This window comes from Drosophila albomicans, unplaced genomic scaffold (assembly GCF_009650485.2).
Source record: "Drosophila albomicans strain 15112-1751.03 unplaced genomic scaffold, ASM965048v2 utg000119l_pilon, whole genome shotgun sequence".
Taxonomy (NCBI): domain Eukaryota; kingdom Metazoa; phylum Arthropoda; class Insecta; order Diptera; family Drosophilidae; genus Drosophila; species Drosophila albomicans.
Window position 1 is genome coordinate 4,094 of NW_026263519.1, and position 9,365 is coordinate 13,458.

General features: G+C 36.8%; 1 pseudogene; it reads left to right on the forward strand.

The window, feature by feature from the left end:
- The first annotated feature begins 2,894 nt into the window (after positions 1-2,894).
- LOC127566272 (uncharacterized) lies at positions 2,895-9,054 on the forward strand (annotated as a pseudogene).
- Positions 9,055-9,365: the final 311 nt, after the last annotated feature.

Here is a 9,365-nt window from a genome sequence, read left to right on the forward strand (position 1 = left end):
ATTGTATCATTGCTTCCTGTTGCAATTACAAAGATACATCTACATACAAAGAGCACATAAATATTTTTTAAGATATCCCCATGGTCCAGTAAATAGATACATCTATCCACTGCTGAATTACTAAAAGCCCATGCTTTTTTAACATTTTCAAATCTCTCGAAACCAACATCGTGCCGCTTGTTTCAATCCCATAAATCGAATTTATTCAATTTACAGACTTAACCATTTCATACGACAATCCCTCTGGAATTTTCATAAGAAGATTTCTTCTTTTAAAATACCATTTAGGAATGCAGTCTTAACATCCATAATGGTGTACTTTCAAATTAAATTGTTTGCTATGGATAGAATAAATCGAAAACTGGATTTTCTTGCAACTGGAGCAAATGTCTCATCATAATCTAATAGATACCTCTTGAGTAAATCCTCGAGCTACCAATCTGGCCTTATATTTGATTGCTTGCCATGCTCATTAGTTTTCTATAGTAAAAACACACTTGCAATCAACAATATTTTTATCTTTAGGCTGATTAACTACAGTCCAAGTTTTGATTATAAAATGGAATCTAATCTTCTTTTACGGCTCTTTCCCACTTAATTCTGTCTGTTCTATTTGAATATCATTGAAGTTATTGGAATATATCATCACAAAATGCTGCGCATTCATTAAGCAATTGTTCAGTAATCGATAAGGTTTCTTGCTTATCTTTCATCTGTCCCTTCTTCTGACTTCATCTACTTCTAATTGCTTACTAGGCAATCCTTCACCAATAATTACAATTGGATCGGCATTTTTGCAAGTTGTTGTCTCACTGGTCTGTTTATCTGATTCAAACTGATCAGATTTCCATCCGTACTCTCATTCGGATATTTGACTCTTCTACTCCTGAATTCATTCAGGAAGATAATTGTAGATTATTCATACTATCATTCTGAATACTTTCTACCACAGTTCCATACTTCATTCTGAAACTCTGAGTCATTTTCCACAGTACTAGTATTCTCCACTTTCGTTCATCAACAACCACGTCTCTAGCAACCAAAAACTTCTTTGAATTTGTGTCCCACAACTTATAGCCATTCTGTTCATAACCAACCAGAATACATTTGAATGATTTGTCATCAAATTTTCGTTTCCGCATTTTAAATATTTCAATTTCGGCTTTCTGTTGTGCCACATTTCAAATAGAGTTTTCTTATCCTGAAACGCTCTACTTGGAGTTTATGATTAAATATGTTGCTGTTAAAACAGCTTCACTCCAAAAACTTTTATTTAATTTAGATCCACTAATTATTGCTCTAGCATTTTCAGTTATGGATCTGATCATGCGTTCGGATACTCCATTTGCGGTGTATGTGAAACCGTTAAATGGTAACTTATTCCTTTTTCACTACAGTAATCTTTCATCTCATTTGACAAATATTCTCTGCCATTATCTATATAAAGGTTCACAACTTTTAAGTTGAAATGAGCTTCACTCTTTGCGATGAAATCTTTGAAGAAATGAAATACCTCAGATTTATAAGTCATTAAATAAGTTACAAAGTAATGTGTATATTGATCGATAAAGATAAGATAATAATTTCTTCCATCAATACTAGACAAACATCGGAATGAATTATGAATAAAGGCCTTTTAATATATTCCTTATTCTTAACTTTCTCAAATGGAAGTCTAGCTTGCTTACCATTTATGCAATCTTCGCATAATTCATTATTTAACTTAATATCCTTTAAAAGTTCTATATCTTCAAACATGTTTTTCGGACAATTTCTAAAAACTTTTCCTTACTAATATGTCCTAATCTTTCATGCCACAAACTATAGTTTTGATTTATATTAGAGTTAGTTGTATAAACTTAATGGTTAATTTTGAAATTAACAATCGATACATTGCTTTTACAAATACCTTCCAAAACTCCTTGTCCATTCATGGAGATTTTTACTCCCTTTGAATTGAATTCAACAGTGAAGCCTGCAGCTTGCATCTTCGATACGGACAGTAAATTTTGTGGAACATCTTTGCAGAACAGAACATTTTCCAGTGTAACATCTTATTAAGATTGCTGCGGAGTTGAACTGTTCCTTTTGCAGAAGCATATATGTATGCACCTTGTTTTGCAATGGCAATCTCGATCGGCGTATCCAGTGTTGAATAGGTTGAAAACAAATTTTTATTGTTTATCATATGGTCTGAAGCTCCCGAGTCCAGTATGAAGGATAATTCAGCGTCACCTGTTATAATTATGCCCTGCTTAACATAAAACGCAAATGATCCACCTGCTTCGACATTAGCAACTTGGGCTTGTTTTTCCTTGTCTTTATTTTCAAGGCTCCTTTTGAAACTAAAACAATCTTTCTTAAAGTGACCCTTTTTACCGCAATGGTGACATTTCAAATTGGTGAAATATTCTTGAACTTATTTTCCAATTTCATTTTTTTATTTGTATTTTATTAAACTTGTACTTTTCAATTGCACACTTATGTATATTGTTTACTGAAAGCACCTCAATATATATAATATATATATATAATATATATATATATATATATATATATATATATATATATATAATATATAACTATATATATATAAATGGAGCATACATGTATGTATATATGTAATTGAAGGTGCTTTCTCGCGGATTAATTTAAACATTCAAATTATAACGATTATTTGTTGGTACACATTTGTGTTAATTTCTTTGTGGTTCCCCTTTCTTTCGTGCGAGGCAGATACGTAATTCTGTCAACGTAGTTGGCCGTGGCATGAGTGAGACAGATAGTGTTCGTCATAACTCACCACACTGTGCGTGTGTATTAGAGGGTGAGAAGAATTGAAAAGGGATCGACATGAATTAAAGAGTCCAGTCTAGTTGTGAAATTCAATCAACATGCCACGCGCCAAAACACGTTTCGCCGAAAGTCCGGTTAAAGACTCGGATAATGAATCCTCGTCATCAGAAGTGGGATTACCTCCGCCTCCAGCCGATGATGCAAATCTTTTGTCAATTTTGGAGATGCAAAATCGTAATTTCGCTGAGCTAATAAAACAAGTGTAGTGCTCTCAAAATGAACCAAAAGATGCCAAAAACATTGTTCTGCCAAAGTTCAACCCTGATCGTGCAGGATCAGACGCTCTCTCCTGGTGTTCAACGGTCGACTACATCTTGTCCGAAAAACCAGCTAGTGGGCAGCGCTCTTGTAAGTCCCCTCAGCAAATCACCTGGAAGGCACCGCATCTCACTGGCTCTCGCAGACATGTTTTCCCGGCATTACGTGGACGCAGTTCCGAGAATATTTTTGCAATATTTTTCTGGAACGGAGACTTTTGGCCGCAACCGTTTATGAATTTGCTAAATGCACGCCCAAACGAAGGAGAGTGCTTGTCGCTGTATGGAAGCAGAATGGTCACATCACTTATGCCCGCTGGAAGTCACTTAGCGTCGAGCAGATTGCAGTATCCGTTACGTTGGCACATGCAGCTGGGATAGACAAACGATTGCGCCGTTTGGTTTTACGACGGATATCAAACCAGAAACGAGCTGCATCAGGAACTCAAAGCCTTTTCGTTCGCACACTAGACAGAACCAGCATTCGAGTTACAACTTATGAGCACCCCAAAGAAAAAGAGTCAGGACTATGTCTCACATCACGTGTCATAATTGTGGCAAACCCGGACCCAAGAAGGCGGAATGTCGCTTTAATAAAGAGGCAACTCAGCGTCAGCAGCCCCGTAATCAACAATCTGGAGCAAAAGATCGATCATCCGTGATCTGCTATAAAATGTGGAAAAAAGCTGGACATGTATCTACTGTGTGCCCGGATCGTCAGGAGCGTCCGCCGATGAAGAGCAATACCATCAAAGACGTAAACATATGCACGGTACTTGATCCCTTAGGAACGTTGCTGCAGTTTGGTGAGTCGTTCCAATTTTACTTCGACTCCGGAGCCGAATGTTCACTCATCAAAGAGACTGCATCACTGACAGATTATCCGGCACTAGAATAAACAACGTAGTGACATTGAGGGGTATAGGTGGCAACTCTGTTTACAGATATTGGTGAATGTTTTAATTTGTGAGCGTTCTTTCGAAATCTTGTTTCACGTAGTTTTAGACAATCATATCAAATACGCCGCTCTGATTGGTCGGGAAATTTTGAGCCAGGGCATCGGCGTGACAATTACATCAAGCGCGCTTACTATGTTTAACGAAAAGTCTGTATTACCCTGTCGTAGTCTCCGAATGCACTCCTGACCTGGCTGGTGTCGATACCGATTTACATGGACAGGGATAAAGACAAAACTGCTCTCAATATTACAGGGGTTTTTCAAATTCTTTTATAAACGGTATACCACACAGCCGCGTGCCTACGGGACAGTTAGAGATTCGCTTGATTGATCAGAATAAGACGGTTCAGAGGCGCCCTTACCGATTGAGTGTGGAAGAAAAAGAAAAGGTTAGACATTCCATTCAAGAGCTGTTGAAAGCAAACATAATAAGACACAGTTCCTCTCCTTTCGCGAGTCCGATGTTACTTGTCCGCAAGAATAATGGTACAGACCGTCTGTGTGTTGATTATCGTGAGCTTAATGCCAATACTGTTTCCGACAAGTACCCATTCCCACTTATATCTGATCAGATAGCTAGGTTGAGTGGTGCTAGGTTTTTCACGTGCATTGACATTAGGGTTGCATGATATTTAAAAAATATCGTATCAGTGATATATCGTTTTTCAAAAATATATCAAATTGATAAAAATATTTATCACCCAAAAATATCGATATATCAAGTATTTTGATATTTTATATATATATTTTTTTCATTAACCAAAATTTAACTCCCAAAATTCTTTTTTTAACGATTTAAAAACACCCGTTGTTGTACATGAAGGTCCGTCATGCGGGCTTCAGGTGTCACATACCACACATTTAATGGCTGACGCCAACCTCTCTGATGGTACTGAACTACCTGGTGTAATAAGTAGCCCAATGCCAGCTTTGATAGCATTGGGAATGTGTGTCCTTTGAGAGTTCCAAAATGATATTGGGTCGCTGTCCCATGAAGTGAAGGGAAGACTCAAAAACAATTTGATCTCCTGGTTTTCCGTTACTTCCAAAGGTTCAAGCGTAGCAATGGACCTCATATGCGCCTCCAGAAATCCTTCATTTTAAGAACAGGCTTCTTCTGGTACGTTATCATTTCCAGGGCGCACTAAGTCCTGTAAATAAATGGTATTCTAATTTAGTTTCAAAAGTTTTTATAAAAATAAAAATATATTGTTAAAGTAAACTATTTTAGGTTTCGTATTATTTTATAAAACATTAAAGAGTTACTAAGAGAGTATTTCATAGTAGTGTTAATGTGTGTTAAAACTTAATTTTACGTACTTCTTCAATATTTTTGTTCTCAGACATTTCATAAGCAATGTCCTTGAGAGCTTCAAGGCTGTGAGAGGAGAAAGATAAACTTTCTTAAATCTCGGATCCAACAAAGACGATTTGACGAGAATTTTGTGTTTCTGCCAAAAACTTAAAACGTTTATCTGCTTCCTTCAATAAAGCTTCTTTTAGATAAAATTCCTTCAGCCGACTCTAGTTGTATTTTTCGAATTTTTGTCCATCAACAGTGATATAAGTGGATTACCATGCTCACGGTTACGTAACTTCGCCACTTATTTTCTGTCGCATCTTTAAAAGCATAAGTAGATCACAGAAAATCTTGACAAATTCGCAATTCTGAAGCCGATAGCATCTCCGGCAATCTTTTACAGTTGTTGATCTATTAATTAGGATCTATTACTTTATTTCGAAATACTTAAGAATGAAATAAGCATGTCCAGGCAGGAGTTCCACCTTGTGTCCACACTTTGTACGAGAGTTTTAATGTGACCTTCAGCTGTTCCTTCGTCGGCCTGTAGTTTCGGCAACATGTCCATCGCAGCTGGACTGTGCTTGAAATGAGTAACAATTTTCTTCACTTTATCCAAAACGTGTGAAAAAGATGATATGGCCTTTACTACGTCGTCGACTACCAAATGAATGGTATGAGCGAAACATGAAATGTGTTTGCCACTTCCCAAAAATAAATTTGAGGCCGCCTTCATGTTGTTTGCGTTATCTGTAGTTAAACTACGCCACTTCAAGCACTCGATATCAAATTCGTTACACACCTTCTTCAGTAAGACACATATATACTCGCTAGTATGTGACTGCATTTAATGAAAAGTAATATTTAAATTAATTTTTCTTTCCCCTGACATTTTTTTGTATATAGAAAACACAAACACATAGACACTTGACGAACCACAACATAAGTACAAACCCTTAAGATATTTTTAAAAAACGCTTACCTGTGTCATTCTAACTGCTTGCAAGCAAACCGATTGTAGGCAATTATCTTTGATGAAGTGAGCAGTTACTGTTAGGTAGGATCGAGTGAATTTGTGATTGTTACTCCGTCACAGGTGAACGCAAAGTCTTTTACATCTTGAAGAATGGTTTTTCATCCAAGCTACACAGCTGTCGTATTTCGCTTCGATCAGATTAGTTACCTGTAAAAATAATGTTAACGTAAAATAAATATCAAATACAAATTATATGCAATTCGAAAACATTTACCTTGAACCGGCTTGGAATCTTGTAAGTCGGAACACATTTTTTCATAAAATTGGTAAATCCTTTTTCCACGCTCCGGACAGGCAAATTGTCTTTGCAGAACACGATCGCCTCCGTGATATCATCATGTTTTCTTTAAACGTTAAAAAATTGTTTTTAATCAATTAATAATAAAAGTATAAGATGCAACAATACTTACTGTTAGCAGTGGACGAAAACTTAAACGCGTTCTCTAACGACATTTTCTTAATGCTTTTTTGTTGAGCTGGTCAACTGAAAATGTAATAAAAGTAGAATTATATATATGTATAATAAATATATAATTATATTTTTTTGTGTATATCAACATATGCATCTGCATAAAAACATATACAATCCTGATTTTATTTCGCCTATTAAATCTCTTACACGGAATACACAAATTCCGTACATATGTGTGTATTTCCCCGAAATTGTGAAATACGGGAATCGGCGAAATTAATTACATGCAAATGTTGCAGGTTGCAGAATGATTTTTAACTTCAGAAAAATAACTTTTTGCCGCGCTCATCTTTACCGGATGTTAAGTCAAATCAAAGTGACCAATTAGGAAATATCAAAAATATATAAAAAAAAAATCGCGATATTCGATATATCAGGGGAAAAAATATCACGATAAAAATATTAAATTTATAAAAAAATATCGATATATTGATATTTTGATAACAACAACAATCAACAACCCTAATTGACATGGCGAGTGGCTTCCATCAGATCCCAATACATACAAGCTCTATTGAACGGACAGCGTTTGTAACCCCAGAAGGGCAGTATGAATACTTGGCTATGCCTTTTGGGCTTAAAAATGCGCCTTCTGTATTCCAGAGGGCCATTAATCGTGCCCTAGGTGATCTGAATCATACATATGCCATCGTTTACATGGACGATGTAATGATAGTTGCACGCACAAAGGAGGAAGCTTTCGACAGGCTAAAAATAACTCTACAAGCACTCGTCGAAGCAGGATTTTTCTTTCAACATCAAAAAATGGCTCCTTTCTTAAATCTTGTGTAGAATATTTGGACTTCGAAGTTAGAGCAGGTGAAATTCGACCGAATCCTAGAAAAATACAAGCTCTTACAGATTTACCGCCTCCGCAATCTGTGACTCAACTGAGACAATTTATTGGACTGGTCTCGTATTTTCGTCAGTTTGTACCCAAGTTTTCACAGTTACTGAAACCACTCTATGCTCTAACTTCAAAAAGCATATCATTTTAATGGGAATTAGAGCACGAGCAAATACGACAGAAGGTAATTTCAATCCTGACTAGTGAACCTGTTCTGTGCCGATGGCTATGGCGCAATTTTGTTGCACAAAATCGAAAACAAGCCACGAGTTATCGAATACTTTAGTAAACGGACTTCGTCAGCGGAATCGCGTTATCACTCGTATGAGTTGGAAACACTTGCAGTTTTCAATTCTATTAAGCATTTTCGCCATTATTTGCATGGTCGACATTTTATCGTTTTTACCGATTGCAATTCGCACAAAAGCGGAACTGACTCCAAGAGTCCATAGGTGGTGGTCGTACATGCAATCTTTTGAGTTTGACATTCAGTATAGGCCAGGTGAACGAATGGCTCACGTAGATTTTCTGTCTCGAAATCCCATATCAAAAGATCGCATCCAGTCAAAAGGTACAATGGAAAAACATATAAATTTGACAGAGATTACTGACAATTGGTTGTTAGCTGAGCAGCAACGAGACGAAGAAACGTCGTCTATTGTTTTCTAAATTGCGTAACGATGATCTTTCTGAGGATTTGGCCAAAACGTACGAGTTAAGGGCAGGAACGCTGTATAGGAAAATTCAAAGAAACGGAAAGACTCGTTGTCTCCCTATCATCCCAAAGCCATTTAGGTGGTCAGCTGTAAACAATGTGCACGATTAAATTATGCACCTTGGTTGGGAAAAAACACTTGAGAAAATGTACGAATACTATTGGTTTGACAAGATGTCCAAATACGTTCGCCAATTTTGTCGACAACTGTATTACATGCAGATTGTCAAAGCCCCCATCTGGTAAGGTACAAACGGAATTGCATCCCATACCAAAGGTTAACATCCCGTGGCATACAGTCCACATCGACATCACAGGGAAGCTTAGTGGTAAAAATGAACAGAAGGAATACATAATCGTGTCAATAGACGCGAAGTTTGTCTTTTTGTCTCATACATCGAGGCTAGACACCGAGAGCTGTATTAAGGCATTAAGATCACAAATATCATTGTTCGGCGTACCTTCCCGTCTGATCGCAGATCAGGGACGTAGTTTTTCAAGCACAGCATTCCGTGATTTCTGTTCTGTTCAAAAGATAGATTTGCATCTGATCGCCACGGGTGCTAGTCGGGCCAATGGCCAAGTAGAGCGAGTTATGAGTACTCTAAAGTAGAGGTGGGCGCGGGCCTGTATTTTAAGGCCCGGGCCCGCACGAAAACAAACTCTATTTTGAGAGGCCCGGCCCGGCCGAACACGAAACTTTTTCACTAAGGCCCGGCCCGGCACGAAACTTATTTACATATATAAGGAAATTCAAAAGACATGTAATTTATATATACATATATATATATTTATTAAGGTATTTATATTGAATATTGTTATGTATTTCATGAAAAACAAATTAATTCATATTTTTATTTAAAAATAAAATTTTTTCTACATTTTTGCTTTTAGCCTAGTGCGTTTTTCATTTAAACCATGGCC